Here is a 17763-nt window from a genome sequence, read left to right as displayed (position 1 = left end):
CAGCATCTGAGCAACATCACGTACACATGAATTGAGATGACAAGATGTGGGCTGGGCAAGCCACGGTCCCTGCATTCATTCGTTTATGCAGCCCGCGCACTCATCAAGCAGGAATAGCCGTGTCGAATAGTCTCGGGGTTTATTTTAGCTTCATAAAAAAAAAACTATGTAAGGTTTTGAGAAATTATCGTTTTTTGTTGTATATCCTAAAGTTTCAGTTATAAAACTTAACTCTCCGAAGTTTATGTTACTCTTCGGTGCATATCCACCGGGTCACTTTGTATTGAATTTGACGTACTTAATTCCTCATCAAGGATACCTAATTGAATGTATTTCTGCCAGACGGAACTACATGCATGTATTAAGCCATGAGTCCTGAGACCCATAAGAACACATGCATAACAAGGCTAAATCCATAACACACATAGTTCTGTTTGGCAGAAATACGTCCAATCCATAAGCTGGAATTCCAAATTTTCACCATAAGCCACCAGTAAATGGATCGCATTTAAATTGTTGCACCTCACCGTCACACGACGGCAACACCTTTAATTCAAGTGACTTGTGGTCCTAGCGATATATTTAACAACAGAGACCCGCAAAAGAGGTGGAGGGAAGGAGGGGGGTGGCCGAAGAATTTTGAAATTTCGGTGAGATGTCTCTGTTTAGCGATGTGTTGGTGTTTGTTGGGGTGAGATTTATGTAGTCTGAGCCGCGACCGTGCAACTGTTTCGGATCGCCTCGTGGTTGCTAATCTCACTAAAAAAACGAATTTTTTCGCCGGTTTAAATGGAGAAAATCAGATAAATTCGGTACAGTCGGCATCATTGCTTAGCTCGTTGTCGGCGGAAAGGTTGCCTTTCCTTTTTGCTCACTTAACCCCGCTCAGTTATTTTAAGATCGGACAAAGTTCGAAGGAGTGCTTAGGAGACGTGCTGCTTGCATAGCCGGCCCTCTCCGCCGTGTTGAGTTGCCAGAATGTCCGGGATAATTCACCTACTTTAAAATGAACAAAACATACTACAAAACATAGTGCAATCTATTGATATTAGGATGTGCTGTGCTAGAGAAATTTTTGCGGTGGAGTAATATTTTTCGCAACAGGCAAAATCTAATCTAGGTGGAAATCGTAATTTTATCGAGTGAAATTTATTATTTAAAATATATAAACTTAAAAGTTAGCGCCAGAAATTAATTTTTAAGATATTTTTGCGAATACTAGATTCAGAGCGGTTTTCTGTAATATTCTACCGATCATCTGGTTAAAAAGATCCATTTTTCAGGACCAGATCTTTCGAGACAGGTTTGGCTCAGAAAGTATCTGGGTGAAACGAGACGTAATATTCTAAGCAAGAATTATTGTAAGCTACATTTTAGCAACTGACCCGTAAAAGATTAAGCCCTGCGGCGTTTAAACATTCAATAATGGACCGTTAACCGCGAGGTTTTGCGAATACCACTATTGCAGCACTCAGGATGTTTGGTTGCCTAGGTGCACAAATTGAAGGCGCAAGGAATTGTCAAGTGTGGAGGGCTTCCTCATGCTTTGGCAGTCCTCTCTTGTTTGCTTTTACTCGTGAAAGCATCTCTTTTCTCCTCTTTTGATGATGGGGTGTTGAAAATATTTTGGTTTTGCACACCACTTAAAAAAACCATCTCGTACCTCGATGGAATTACATTCTTCAGAAAAAACAACAATTTACTATAAAAGAACAATCACAAATTACACCCTGTGCTTTCCCAACATGTCAATTTCTTCATCACCTAATAGAAAATAGTGCGCTTATGCAACGCTGCGGTGTTGTAATTTTAATGTTTCTTTGTTTGTTTTTTGGCTTTGCTAAGCTCTATGAAATAAAATAACCATTTTACTTGTTAATTTTAAAATGAAAATACGAATCTGGTTTGGTGTTGGATCAAATACTTGATACATGGATTATTCTTCGAGATCAGGCAACCGTGCGCCCAACCACGTTACCGAATCGTTTTCAAGCAATTAATTAAAAACAAATTATTTATCCTGCACTTTTTGTAGTTCTTTCGCAGTGAAAGATTCTTTTGTCTCCTTACTCCGTCTGGTGCCTTCTCTTCGCCCCTTTCTACTTCTCCTCAACCTGTTTTAGTTACAAATTAAGAGAAAGGAGAAGAATGTTCAAACGGAAACCACCCCCCCTCTTCTTCTGAAAATATCTAATGAAAAAATCTATCCAATATTGGAGAAGATATACTGATAATTTCTTCATAGCTCTGTTATCTTGTATTTATTTTTTGTGTTTGATTTCTGTTCCAGGTGAGTTTGTAAACTGATAATTATGTCACAAAACTAGCAAAAACAGTCACTTGTTGGTGAGTCCCTTGATTGATATTTGAACATTATTTAATGCAGATAAAAGCTTTCCCCACTAAAATTTCATATACGCTTACATTTATTCGTCCTCCATATGGCGGAACGTAAATCCATCCAAAAATTGCAAAATTAACTTTCCTATTAAATTCTGTTTAAGAATATTAGAGTTTACAAGTTCGTCCATGAATTTTGCGTGTAACATGAGAGAAGACAGGTCAATTTTTTAATTGGTGAAGCTTAATATATTTCATACAAAAATAAAATTTATGAGTTGAGATTTTATGATATTGGTATGCAGTTACACTCTTTCGTCTAGGAAGCGACAAAATGTTTTGTAATACTGCCTATATAATGGGTCTTTTTGCTATTCAGCGCAAGCAAAACTGCAAAGAATTAGTTGCGAGGTGTGAATAATCGATTGTTATTTATATTTCCCCATTTCAAACTGTGGTAAAAAAATTCAATTATTAAGGTGTTCAATGTGAACACCCTGTTTATCGATCATTTTCCATAGGTTTAAATGACAGACATATCAATGTAATGCTAAAGCACGCAACGCCACACAGTGGATGGAGTCAATGGGAAAGGTTAGACAAAATTTGGAAACTTTAAAAGCTCATAACTCCGTTTTTACAAACTTTTGAGGTCTTAAAAATGGCTTCATTGGTTTTCTCGTAGAATTTCCTGTTTAAGGCACCCCTCAACATTTAAAATTTGACGAAATAAACACCAAAATTTGCGGTATTTTTCAAAAATCTCATGTCCGACCTCACTATTTGACTCGATCCACTGTGCGCCACTGCAAAGAATCATCTCGCAAACCCGGAGCATAGGAAGACCAACAGATCTGGAGCTAAGGGCGCCGTGCTCGGTCGGGAACGCAACCCGCAACACGACCTAGTGGAGGAAGAGTCGTATCGTTAATCAAATGAACGTTTCAACAAGGTGCTACAATGTTTTATGCACCTTAAAATCGGAGACTTCGCCGACCCGATACGAGCCTGTTGCGCTGGCCGCGAGAGGGAGAGAGAAAGAAAAACAAAGGGGGAGGGGGCTAAGCCGCGCAGAGTGGGGCTCACGCTCATAAATTCGGTCGGGTCGGTCAATAAAATCAGCGCGAGACATTTATCTCTCCACCAAGTTGCCGAGTTGGACACCAATTCACCTGCTCTACTGGAGCACCTACACGAGGAGCCTTGTCATGGGGTTTTTTAGTACGTGCAGGAAATTTGTGTCCAGAATCAGCCTAATTTTACGTCATGTTGCCTGATTTTCTCTAAAATTTACTTTTTTTAACGGAAAAATAAACTACCTAATGTCTTTAATTTTTTGTAATAATTTGCCATTAGTTATGGATGATATTCTCACAAAATTTCAAGTTTCCTGGTGGCTTAGTCTTCCATTTAAACAATACAACATGAGAGAAAATTAAGAAAATTAAGCAACTTAAGATGTAGCCCGGCCGTTTCGGGTGAAAGCTGTCCAATTAGCTCCAACAGTTTTAGGGGGATCATGGGCTGCGGTTGTGGTCGAACGATTGCCGCATCTATCTGCTTAAAAGACTTCGCAGTTATCTTTTAAGCAGAAAATCGATGATAGCCTCCACGCACTAATCTAAAAAAATTCGCAATGAAAAACAAACTTGCAAAACACGAAATAATGAAATCTATCTATATATTTAATATCCTAAGGCCTTTTTTGGCCTCCAACAGTTTGTGCTAATTCGATCTCGGAAACTACTGGACCGATTTTCCTCGGATTTGTTTTAAATGAAAGCTCTTACGCTGTAGACGTGCCAACATCCCTTCGTTTTTCGATTTTGGCGACCGACGTTGCAAAATTTACCTTGATTTGATAACGACATATTTGCATTTTTGACGCTGGACAGTTTGTGCTAATTCGATCTCGGAAACTACTGGACCGATTTTCCTCCGATTTGTTTTAAATGAAAGCTCATAGGGTCTAGATGTGCCAAGACCCCTTCGTTTTTCGATTTGCGCGACCGACGTTGCAAAATTTACCTCGATTTGATAACGACATATTAGCGTTTTTGCCGCTGGACAGTTTGTGCTAATTCGATCTCGGAAACTACTGGACCGATTTTCCTCGGATTTGTTTTAAATGAAAGCTCATAGGGTCTAGATGTGCCAAGACCCCTTCGTTTTTCGATTTGCGCGACCGAAGTTGCAAAATTTACCTCGATTTGATAACGACATATTTGCGTTTTTGACGCTGGACGAGTCATATGGTTGGGGGACCTCCCACTCTCTGATTTTCCGTTTCCCTCTCCACGTAAACCCATCCCTACCTGCTCACAACACGTGTCACCCTTCTACCCTAGCATGGGTCCTACGGTAGTTTCGCTCATGTCGGGGGTCGGCTCATGTCTTCTTCCAAGAGAATTGGTGATTTATCTTCACCCTTTCGTACCGTTACATTTTCAAAAAGTGTTCTGATTTTCTTTTCCAGGAGTGTTATTTATTTTTCAAGGTTGTTTCTTTTTCTAAAAGTAGGTAATTTTTAGTTTCCTATTCTTTGTTTTTGAATTTATCATTTTGCCTCCAGGAAGTCCTCTAAGCACTGGTAGTAGCAAAAATTGGCTCGCGAAGCGAGCCAACAGTTACTCGCGGAGCGAGTAACTGGGGGTCCAGGGGGCTTGCCCCCGGCTAGCGGCGCAAGCGAGCGTAGCGAGCTGAAGCAGCTAGTCAGGATTTAACTATGCAGAAAAAATAATCAAACCATCACTTAGAGCTCACTAAACTTTTGGACTCCCTCAGCACTTTGGTGTACCTCTCGACCTTGGAGTTCGGGGGTTGATTGACCGAGAGCTTGCTTTAAAACTAGTGAACAAAACATTCAGGTGACCTCAGCGATAGATCCTTATCTCAATAAAATTTTTAAACTCACTTCCTCGTAAAATTTACGTGCAAGTAAGTTGAAACATTTTATTGATCATTTATCTTGTGCGGGTCTCCAAACGAATCCAGACCCGTATTTACCTCGAGTTACATGTGTTGTATTCTTGGATTTTTATTCATTATTATTTTAATTTTTTTAATATTGATTATCTCCCAAAATTCGGCATTATGGTCAGTCATAAAATGGCAAATTGCTCCAAAGTGCTGGTTCTAAATCACTGCTAGAAATACAATTTAAAAAAACTGGCAACATGGTCCACTACGCTTACCTGTTTCCTTTTTTTGCGCCTAAATTGCACACCAGGCTACAAGATGCATAAGCTTGTGTCGGGGCGGAATCGCTTCCTCTTTGCAGCATTCGAGTAAATAAGTCGTTGCTCCGCGGACAAAAACGCGTATCCTCAACCCCACGTGAGCCCTGAAATACATGTAGTTCTATGGATGCGAGGGCTCATCTCAAAGTTCTGTTACGTTGTTACGTCTCACATCGGCTCCAGTAACTTTAAACCGCGCTCGCACTCCACGCCCCGACGGCAAACTTCCAGGTGCTAATCTATTCTCGTTTCCACCGACGACAAACCTGCTTAACCTCTCACTTAACTCCACCAAACTGGATAAAACCGCGTATTTGCACTGGGTTTTCAGTGAGAGTTGCGTGGTTCTCGCGTGGCAGGGTGGAACTACCCCGGCATCTCCAGTTTTATCTACAGTCGTGAGCCTAGATTTTCGCGTGCGATGGTATCCTTAATTTTCTGTTTTCTCCTCGTTTCCTTCGCATTCTTGGCTGTTCATTCAGTTCTCTCTTGTGTTCGTATTTTTTTTTTTTTTTTTCGTTCGTGTTTCGTTCATTTCGCAGTTTCTATCGATTGGATGGTCACGAGATTATTGAATAAGCAAGTTCATTTGCTACGCACCATGAAAAGAGGCATTGGAAGAAATTGGACAGAAAGTTTTTTTTCCAAAGCTGTGAATTTTGATGTTTAATTCTGATAATTAAATCGAAATGTTTAATTCTTATCTTCAAATAATCGATTTTTTACCATAGGTTAAAATGGGGAATATCGATAATTTTGATCATTCACGCCTCGATTTGGTTTTTATATTCTTCGATTATTATTATTTATTTAGTACTTGTCGACGGAAACTATCGCCAAAATGGCAATCTTAAAGTTTAAGAAAAAATTCGGGCGGAATTTCCAAAATACTGATGAGTCGCAAAAAAGTCACCTTTCAAGCCTCTTAAAAATAATATCATTAAAATAAATGAAAAAAAAGAAAATTATTTTCACCATTATTTTGGTCCTATTTCCTTCCGATCACTAGAAAAAAACCGCTAACGAACACGCAAAGAAAAAGAAATCTCCCTTTGGTCATAAGCTCTGAGTTGCTCCGTTTACCGGTACAATTTCCAAGGGATGAGGTTTGCCATTAAAGGTGAAAGGGTATCCCTTCAAGCGGGTGTAAAAAGGTGGATCGTTGAAAAGTAACCGAAGATGAGCCGGGGGGGATGAAGGGGGAGATCCGACCGGTGGCGATCACGTAATACCCGCCATGAAATCAACTTTCCCCTCCTCCGTCAAAAAGGGATGGGGGGCGGATTCAGATAGGAAATGAAACAACTTTCCCCCGGGAACCGACCTCCAACTAGGAATAAGAATCCAACTTACTTTTCGACCCCCGCCCCCTCCGCGACTGCCAAAGCTCGTCCGCCCGTGAGGAAAAAAATCAAGCTTTCGATCGCTTCTGGATTGAGAGATCCTCCTCGCGGCTGTTTTTTCTCCGCTTTTTTCTCCAACGGTGGCGGGAATTTCCTTTCATTAATCTTCGATTGAAAATTCGGAAGAAAAACGGAGTGGGATTGTCACGCTCCGCCCCTCAATGATATTAGGTTCGCCACTTTTTTTTTCATTCTTTTTTTTCTCTCACTGTCAGACCCGAAGTTTACCGCCAAAAGCCAGTGTTGTGACTCTCATTTTCCACCTCCAACTGAATCAGATCAAATTGATGCGGAATTGTTGAACAACTTAGAAAATCCTCGTACCGTCGTTTGTTTCCCCACGAAAGAACGTAACTATATTTTTCAATGTTGCTAAATTTTTCTTTCAAAATGCCGTTTTATCATGAGAAACTTGGATATTTTTAACTGAAAATTTCATTGATTCCTTTTCTAATGTCAACAAAATGTTCAAAAAAAATGTTTTTTCTATTGTCGACAAATTGTCTTTGTTTGAACAAAAATTGCATAGGTACATTTTCGCAAAAAATTGAATTATGTGAGTAAATTTTGTAACCTTGGAATGGAGTTACGTCCGGGAAGAGACATTATACACAATGTGGAATTTTTTATTTCAAAGTATTTTCAAGAAAGTTTCAAAGACAATTTTTAAACGGCAAATGGCACTTGTGATAGTTATGTACCGGAAGGTGATATGCAGAGGATTTTTCATAGTCAATGCAAAAAGTTGATTCTCGCAGGAAAAATCCAATCAAAAGCAGAATACGATCAGAATATTAATTTGTAAGATATTTTCTTTTCTCTCATCTTTGCCCTCTTCCCTTTAGCTCTGAAATTGACATTTTTATGTATGCATGGATCAGATGAACACCTATCCCTCAAATATTTACACCAGGCATTTCTTATCCTTTTTTCAGGAGCGTAAAAAATCCTCGTAAAATACTGCTGTACGGGTTAAAATGAACACTATTGCCATACCGTCTCCTTCATTTTCTCTCCCCAGTAAACTTTCCATGCAGTTCGTTGAGTTCATAAATAAAAAACGTCACTTTTAATCCAAAACCCGGAGCTTTTAAATCCTACTTTCTGAAAAACCCAACTGTGTTCAAAGTTGTCACGGGGGAGAAGAAAAGTATGTTTTATTCGCAGCGGAGGTAATAATTTCAGCTCTTTATTTTAATCCTCTTTTTTTAATGAGCTTTCTGCGTTTTCGTTGAAGAAAAGTAAACAGAGTGGGAAAGATTTTCAATCTTCCCCTTTTGTAAGGCCTCCTTACATTAAAACACTCGAGTCGCGCATGCTGGATGGAATTAATTAGAAGAATAGTCGAAGCAATTAAATTTTTCTGAATTATCGAGTCTTAATTAAGAGGAATAATTAGTGTGAGGACACACAAATTAATATCTCACCTGCAAAAGTGGTCTTTCAAAAGATCTGTCCATGCCTAATTGGCTTCACCTCTTATCGAAGTTTTGGATGAAAGAAAGTTTTGGTGCGTTATGAATTGAAGGATATTGAAGACAGGAGTCAAATTAGAAAGCTGTGTAGCTTTAAAAATTTGAAATTTGAAATTTTATAAATGTTTTTTTAAAATTTAAAAGAAATAATGGATGTCCATCAATTGTCGAATCTATCTATATTCCTCGCTGAATATCAGAATTTTCCATTTAAAATCATTTTCATGTTTTAATAATTTGGTCCCGTTAAAATATTAAGCTATAAAAATAATCCAATTTTATTATTGAAAATTTCATACCTCTTTTTGGATTTTAACTCCCCCCCTTCCCTTTATAATATCTATCCTTCGTCCTACAAGGGTGACCAATTTTTTCGTCAGCGAAGCCGATCAGAAGCCAAGAATGAATGAACGATAATCGATATTTATCCATTTTGTGCTATAGTAAAGAATCGATTGTAAAGGTGTTCCTTGCGAAAACCATGTTTATCGATCCTTTTCCATAGGGCTAAATGACAGATCAATCGATATATCTCAAAGCACGCGACGCCACTGAAGCCGATGGATACCATGCAGACCGCGACTGGGTGACGAGGTTGTGGAACTGCGAGGTGGTGGGGTTGTGAATGGAAGCTTGATATTCATCCCTCTGTTGGACGTGTCTCCTGTGCCGGGAGGGGCGAGAGGGTAGTTGTCACCCTGTTCTACCCCCACCGTGTCGGGGCCTCGCGGCGGGGCGTGCTGCTTCCAGCTTCAGCTCAGCTGTACGCGAGGTATTCGGCGCACAAGTGGATTCCATTCATCTGAAGACAAACCTATTTTTCGAGGCTGTTGGTTATCTCCAGTTCCAATTGATTTGGGCTTGGGGAAAGGAGGTATTTCTATTTTGCCTTCAATTTTCAAAGTAGGCAAGGAACTTACCGCACAATGGAACTAGTTAGTGGGAGAAGTCGGACAAAATTTGGAAACTTTAATACCTGAAGGTACCGTTAATACAAAAGTTTGGGGATCTAAAAGTGGCTCCATTCTTTTTCTCCGAAAACTGTCTATTAAAAGCATCCTTTTAAATTTCAAATTTGACAATTTTAACAACAAAATTTGCAGTTTTTATAAAGTAATTCATGTTTGACTCTTCCAATTGGACGTATTTCTGTCAAACGGAACTATGTGCATTAAGACATGAGCCCTGAGACCCATGAGAATACATGCATAACAGGGCTCAAGTCATGATGCACATAGTTCCGTTTGACAGAAATGCGTCCAATTGCTTGTTCCACTGTGCATCGTGTGGCAATAGTTATCTGCTCGGAGATTTTTTTTGTGTATTCTCTACGAATCTCACCTTGCATTGAAAAAATATGTGAAAGTGCACCTGAAAATTTTGAATCCAAAGTACTTATATTCAAGATTTTGTGAATGATGATAATAAATGTATGGTAAAAAGTTAATAATGCACGCACAAACTTTGGGAAGGCTGTGTCTCCTTAATGTATGTGTAGGGACTGTGTGTAAACACCCTGTTTATCGATACTTCTCCATAGGTTCAAATGGCAGATCAATCGATGAATCGCAAAGCACGCCACGCCACTGCTGACCCCAGTGTGCGTCGTAGGGTCTTGCTTCATCCCGTCACAAGGAGACGCGCAACCTCTAAATCAATACTCAGCGAAGTTGCCATATTCGAAAATAATTCAGCAAATAATAGAACCGACCCTTTCAGTCGGAGATAAACTTGACATCATCGGTACCGGAAAGATTTTATAACGCTATGAGACTAAAATGCCAGTAATTTCTGATATTCAATCGTGGAATAAATGACGATGACACTTTAATTTTTATATTTATTTATATTTTAGAGACTCAAAATCTGGGAGGCGCCATCAGATGTTGCTAAAATTGTGCGATTTTTTCATTCGCAAGGGAATTCATGAGAGGAAGAATTCTTTTCATGGAAACAAGTACGAAATTTTTAGAAAATTCTCGAATGAAAATTCCATTGGGTGGAAGCATTTATGTTATTTCTCGGTGTGTGACACCGTGCTTAATCTCAGCATCACCTGATGGCGCTTACCAGGTTTGAAATTCCTACTCCTCATTTCTTATAATAAGCGGATTTCGTCGCAAGGGGTATTTGGTGAAAAAATTAAACGCAAGAGCTCATTACTTCCTTTCACACGCTTCTGAGTAATTTTTCATTTCAAACGCGTTTTTCTTGGAAGAAAAAGAATGTCACTCAATTTCTTCAGTTGATTCATTATGCAATGCTCCCCCCAAAAAAGTCCGGCGTTTGAATCCGCTCGAACCGTCCGCAAATTTCTCTTCGCTGAGATTTTGAAGGTAAATTGGATGGCATTTAGCGAAAAGGAACCAGTGCTGTAAAAATGTTGCCTCCTCATAATTATCTAAAAAATCTTCCAGAACAACAAATAGTTTTTGCCTCCCACCAAAAAATTGTTATTTTAAAGAAAAATAATCGTGTAAATTATTTTCTGTACCTTTATTAAGTATTTTTTTAAAAATAGGAAGAAGTTGTACGATTTTGAAAACACTTAACTGCGCTGGTTCCTTTTTGCTAAATGCGATCCAATTCGTGGCTGGAGTGGGTCAGCGATCTCGTCGGCATTCGGAACCAGAAGCTCCTCTGATGAGGGGTGAAATACTTGCATTCCACTTTTTTCCATCATTCCTCGTCTCGCGCTCACTTCTCGAAGCTGTCGCTCCCTTCTTCCGTGCTCGCTGACGATTCGAATTTCCACTCCGGCCCCGAGGACAGACGGGATAAAAAATTACATCCGCTTCATATTTATCTTCGTCTGTTTTACCCCTGAGATTTTCCGTCCTGATCGCGTCACTGATTTCTTCCCCACTATCGCACGGTTTCGTCTACTCGTACTTTCTTCATTCGCTTTTTTGCGGGAGATGATGATTTATAATTAGTAGGTACAAGTTAATCGTACGTGATCCCATATGTTATACATATAATCTTAGAAAATGGTAGGTCTCAAAAAATCTATTTTTTTCAACTGCAGCCTTGCATAATCAGGAAATTGAAAAGTGGATTAGTTTATCAACTGCAAAAGTGCGTATCTCAGTTGCGGTGATTCAAAATTTCCGCTTCTGTTTTATTTTTTTAGAGGAGACCGAACCAACATTATGCCCTGAAGTTTTCACGGTATATTCTTTATAAAGAGAAGAAAAATAATTGGAATTTTCAAAAAATTGTGTTCAGTAGTTATCCATGTAGAAAATAAAGTATGACAGGAACACAACGCAGCAAAACGAGATACGCGGATTTCTGCAGTTTCACCATGCATCGTCATAAGTTGAGGTGAATCCACAGTAAATAGAGCCCAGTATTGCCAGGACTTTTAAATAATGATTTTTTACTCTAGCGATATTCAAAAAGATCGGATCCACAGGAAACAGATTATTGCCTCAAGATAATTTGGTCACATTCGAGGGTTAATTTGCCCAAAATTGAAGTCAGGTTAGGTGGTATATACGTTTATTTATGGCACGTTCAAAAACACGTGTTCATGCGTAAAGGAAACAAGATTCATTGTAGTTACTATTGAGGCCAACATAGGCCTCTGCCATTTCGAAATGATATTCGATTACACCGAGTCAGAGAAGTTTATTGCAGATGAAAAATGTGGAAAGAAACACAAAAAGAGAACATGAGAAGGAACAATCGATCAAAAATCAGACACAAAAAACAGGCAAAACCGAAGTAATTGGAATGATAATAAATATTACATAATTGACAGTAGCTTCCATCATGGTCAGTTGGCCAATAGATTTTCGTCCTTCTTTTACCATCGTCCCTTCCATATTTCCCCTATTTTGTTAGTGTATCTTTTTGCCATGAATCATCCTAAGATTGCAAGTATACATATGAAATTTTTTGGGTCCCCAAAGAATTGAATACCAACTCTGATCGCATTTGGAATCAAATCGTATCATTAAAGGTCACAGCGCCCGAAGGGTGGCCGTGGTGACGAAATCGGATTATTTAGTTACGAAGTTACTGAGGGAGAATAGGGTAAAAGGGATGTGCTTGACCATTCCGCCGACCTTTTATCCCTGCTTCTCAAGTGAAACTCAATATTCTTTTATTTATTTTTTCCTCAGCCCATACAACTAGTGGATTGACATCACGATTGCACTGAAAACTTATCAAAAATACATTTTTTGTTTCAGATACGTTCCACCATTCTGAATACGCCTGGATAAAGGTAAAGCATACTAAAGCTTTTTTGTTCTATTTCATGTTGTTACTCTGTCATAAAAGTAGTTAGGACGTTTTTCAAATCCCAAAAGCATATCGTGGTTTCTTAATTGTAAAATAATTAAAGTTAATAGTTGGGAAATTTTAGTTTTGGAAAATGAATCTTGAAAAAGTACTTTCTGATGTATGAGGGAGTATTCAAGATTTTGAACTTTTGACGAATGCAAAGTACAAAGGGCGACTAGATAAAGTCTGAACTAAAACAAATCGTCACATGTTTCCTCCTCAAAATTTCACGTAAAAAATGTTTCATACAATGGGAAGTTTAAAAATCATCTCCTAAACAAGATATTAGCAAGTACTTTTAACACAGATGAAATGGATTATACAAATAACGTTCTCTGCATTTTTGCCTTCAAGATAATTTATTGTAAAGGCTTTTATTTTTCTTTGGGCATTGATTTCCAGACATTCTGTCGTGTGATTTCTTTTCTCGTTGTATTTTGTAGAGAAAACATGCTTAGTGCTTGAATTCATACCTTTTATAATCGTCTATTGTGAGATAGAGTAAAACAAAAAACCACGGTAGACCTGCGAAAACTTACAACTTATCGAAATGAAACCTCCGCCCTCTCCAGACACAGCAGGATATCACTGTCATAAGTCGCCGCAAGGGAAAGAAAAACTTGAAACAAAGTTTGTGAATGGCTTTTCCAATCGTTTTTATTTCTCAACCTCCAAGCTCAATTTCTCCTCCCTGCGTTTCAGCTCTTCTTGTATCAGGGGTTGGAAGCATGGGAATCAACAGATGCCGTTAAATTGTTGTTATACCCGCAAGACGTGTGTTTTGCGTGAAAAAAACACAGACGATATTTTCGTAATTTTGAGGAGAAGGGCTTATTTACAAAGAGAAAAATACACTACTCATAATATACTCAGTGGGGCAAGTTAGCAACATATTACGCCCGTTGAAATTATATCTGTTACACCGAGAACACAATGTCGGTCTTATGAATCGTAAGACAGGTGTTCTATAGCGGTCATTCTATTGGTTCAAGCAACCGAACTTTCAAAAAACTGCAAAAAACTGCAAAAAAAACTCAGTTAAATAAACAGAATAGTGCGGCAACATGACCGATTTTTTTTTCCCAGTGTTTAATGAAAATTAACCCATCGTGTTGGAATATATCTAGTAACCAAACCTTAAAGAAATTATCGAAAGAGATCTGTCATTGTAACAACTTAAGTTTACTCATACGGCTTAAACACACACCATAATGTTTTCATGGTCTAAAAACAAACATATGGGCTTTAAATAAGCGGAATAAGAATTGCAGAACCAAATTGATGAATCAGGTGAATAATTTATTGGTTCAGTTTCTTACAAATTTCTATTAAATAATGACAAACGATAATTTAATTGAAATTTGATTAAACATTTTCTAAAATTTAGATGATAAAATCATTAGCTGATATGAATGGCATTCTTTATTATGTAAAAGCAATGCCATTTGTATTAAATTAAAAAAAACAAAAAAAAAAAAAAAAAATAGAAATATCTGATGTGGCTTAGTTCCGTTTTGGCTAACGTGGTCCTGGTTGGTCCATTTAGCATTGCATCTTCATGATGAGAAAGCTTTACTGTACCGCGGTTTTTGACGATCATTGTCTTACAAGTTTCAACTGCATTTCCCTTATTTGGACCATTGCTCAAACTGTATCCTCTCAGCTTACAAAGTCCAGATCTCCTGTCCGGATGCAATTCGTTGCGCAAGCCCAACGCTTCAAAGCACGCACGTTCGCTGCGTGTGTGGTCCGCGGAGTGGCCAAACTCTCAGACAAAAACGTTAATATTACTTGACAGTCTTCTCCTCCAAATGCCTCTGCAAATGTAATAAATCAATAGCTAAAAGTGCGAAACCACGTATCTTCAATTGCGACGTTGCAGATTTACTCATATTTTTGTGGAAACTTCCTTGATTTTTCTCATCTGCTGAGAGAATATTCCATGTAAATGTCAAGCCTAAATTTGGCTAAGTTTTCTTTAAAAAAATAAAAAAGGATCCAAAATTCTGAAACACTTCAATGGAGATACGTGGTATCCAGTGGCGTGGCGCGCTTTGCGAATATCGATTAATTTACCATTCAAACCTATGAAAAAAGAAAAAAAAAACCGATCAATTATAAGGGAGTTTGCAACGAACACCATAAGAATCTATTCTTCAGCATGGTCTTAAATGAGAAAATATCGATAGTCGATTGCTGCACCTCGCTATTGGTGGTTTCGCTCTTTGGCAATCAATGTGCTTTGTTTAAAAAATATTGTAGAACCTGAATATTCATTGAAAGCTAAAGCTGTCTAACCTCATTTCTTAAAATCAGCATGTGATCCTTTAAATACATAGAATAAAAGGTGCAGGTGCAGGATGCATAGTATATTTAACAGCATGTCATGAGTATAAAGTTTTAAAAAAGATGATAATTAGCCTTAAACCGGTAAATAATTCAATTTACGCGTATAAACCCTGGATATTGCTCCATATGCTGCCTCTTTTATTTAAAATTCGCAGTATACCACTGAAGCTTATCCAAACTCTCTAGTAGTGTGGGAAGTACTTGCTACAATTCTCCTCCATCTTTCAAGGGTTTGCTTCTTGTCTTTCTTCTTTGTTTGAGGCTGTATATAACGATTTCTTTTTCATATCATACCTTATCCTCAATCTTCATGCAGTGTCACGAACAGACTCGATTCCCCTTCTGTGAGTGCTTGAGCCTCTCAAATCAAACCAAAGATTCAAAATCTGGTCGATTTCCGTTGATAGATCTGAAAATAATCACAAAATATTTGTCCGTTTGATTATTTCGACAGTAACATCCTCACACTTAAGTCACAACTAAATAAATATGACTTTCGAACTGAGGTATTGCTAATGTGAAAGGGTAGCCTAAAGGGACCGAAATGGTTCTGAAAAGGTCATTTTCCTCGAGATTTCGGATTTTTTTCCCTCCTGACTAACCTTTGTTCAAAAATTTTCAGTATTATGCCCCCATGCCACCTTCTTGAACATTTTTTTGCAAAATTGAAGCTCATGGAAGAATAAAAGAGGCAAAAGGAACATTTCCGTGATTTCTACCCAAATAGATTATCCTTGAAGCACATATTCTCAGTTTCATTTCCCCAGGAAAGTTACAGTAATGTATGAGAGGAGATATCTCAGTTTTTATGGTCAAATTTTTCTTGCAAAGTATACTTTGAAAGAAGATTTGCTCAAAAACACTCACGCAGTTTTTTGTCTTTTTTCACCCGCAATAATACCTGTTACCTGTTTTATCTACTGGAGACTTCATACACCTTAGTAATGGTCATACACCCGCCCTCAATCAAGAGGCACCGAGGATCAAAACTTGCAATATCCGTCTTCTCTCAAAAATTAGGTTTTATTACTGAGCATTAAACAAGAAATACATAAAAAAAACACTAAGAAACTTGGCCCAATTTTTTGTAAAAATGTGGTAAATTTTGGATTCCATTGAAATGTTTAAACTGTTTGGGCTTGTTTTCCCTACAGCAAAATAGTTTAGACCTACGAACTGAAGTTAATACCTCTCAGAATAACATAATCAGGATTCAAACCAGAAGAATCATCTCATCTAACGTATTATTAGAATTCGAAGTTCCGGTGTGGTCCTGGGTATTAGCAAAAAAATTTCTCGCGTTTTTATCACCTCTGTTGAAGGCTGCAGGTTTAGATCCTCAGCACCTCAAATAAAATATATGGCAGAAGATTACAAATCCAAGCTTCCCGTGGCGTCTCTCACGTGGAGCAATTCTTTCCACGAAATCTATCTACGTGATCGCGGGTAACTACGGTCGGCGATTGTTTCTGTTATTATGTTATCGTAGAAGCACAAGTTCCCGCGGCACTCGGTGTCACGTCAGATAAACACAACTCGGGGACATGTCGGTGGCTCAACTTTTCTCTGCGCCCGCGAACGGGGGGGGGGGGGGTTGCAGCGGGCGGGGGGGGACTGACGGACGGGCGGGGGGCAAGGTTCCGCGGGGGTGGCGTTCAGTTGTCGCGTCTGTCAGAACCGACCGGTGATTTATGGCCAGTCAACGTTATGTAAGGATGCTCCATATATTTAATTTGCGCCCCGTGACATTTTCGGGCGCCCTGATTTACGGCCCGCTGAAACCGATCCTGACAAGCCCCCTTTCCCTGAAGCCCCTGAAAACTTCTCCGCCCCCCTCCCGCCCACGGCTCCCGGCCCCTGAACCCTGCTGTCTATCATGCCGCCTCGTGCAAGTAAGAGCTTCCTTTTTTCCTTCGCGCGATTTCCATCAAAAATTTAATTTAATTATCCGCGCCCGGCGTTGTGCGCTCGAGATCAAAATCTCGGTTTTTATCGTCTGGTTAAGTGTGAAATATGGACGTTTCTTGCAAGATGGACACCAGAACAAGTCCATCTCCACCGCCGGGAGCTATTAGGGGTATTAAAAAAGCTTCCTATTACCTTAGGATTTGTTTGAAAATGTCAGCTGTAAGGAGCAACATATTGAGCTTTTAGCCGATTCTGCAGAAGCAAAACTCTGCAAATACATATCAAGCTTAGCAATAGAACAGTGCGCAAGAGAATTACATTTTTATTTAAAAATTACCTGTACATTGTGACAAAAGCAGACGTTTCGGCGGAATCGGCCAGAAACTCAATTTAGCGCTTTCCAATTATGATTGGCCGAAACCCAATAATTTTTTGCCGTATTATATATTTTTTTTTTGGAGATAGAAAAGAAAAGCATATGACTCTCATTCCAAAAATCTTGACGCTTTGGCTCAGCTCTAGCCAATTACTTACACTTCGAATAATACATGGTGGGAAAGGAACAGACCAGGCAATTCAAATTTCCGTCATGAAATATGAATCAGAATACTTAAATTCGTATCTTGCTTCTAAGTGGTCCATTGACATTCCTTTTTTCCGCGTGTCAAATCGTCACCAATGTATCACGAGCGCCATGCGAAGTTTCAAAATTTCCGTTGCCATTGTATGTTTTTACAGAAAAATCGATGGTTGAAT

At 38.8% G+C, this 17763-nt stretch overlaps 1 protein-coding gene across 6 annotated transcripts in view; it reads left to right on the top strand.

Moving 5' to 3' along the window:
- Antp (homeotic protein antennapedia) overlaps positions 1-17763 on the top strand; it is a 395272-nt gene that overhangs the window by 187160 nt on the left and 190349 nt on the right. For all 6 annotated transcript variants that reach the window (XM_072303373.1, XM_072303372.1, XM_019052870.2 and 3 more), the window contains one exon: positions 12657-12691. The gene's annotated coding sequence lies outside the window, so the exon portion shown is untranslated. The remainder of the gene's footprint in view (positions 1-12656; positions 12692-17763) is intronic.

This window comes from Bemisia tabaci, chromosome 8, assembly GCF_918797505.1.
Source record: "Bemisia tabaci chromosome 8, PGI_BMITA_v3".
NCBI lineage: Eukaryota > Metazoa > Arthropoda > Insecta > Hemiptera > Aleyrodidae > Bemisia > Bemisia tabaci.
This window is presented reverse-complemented; position numbering and strand designations above follow the sequence as displayed.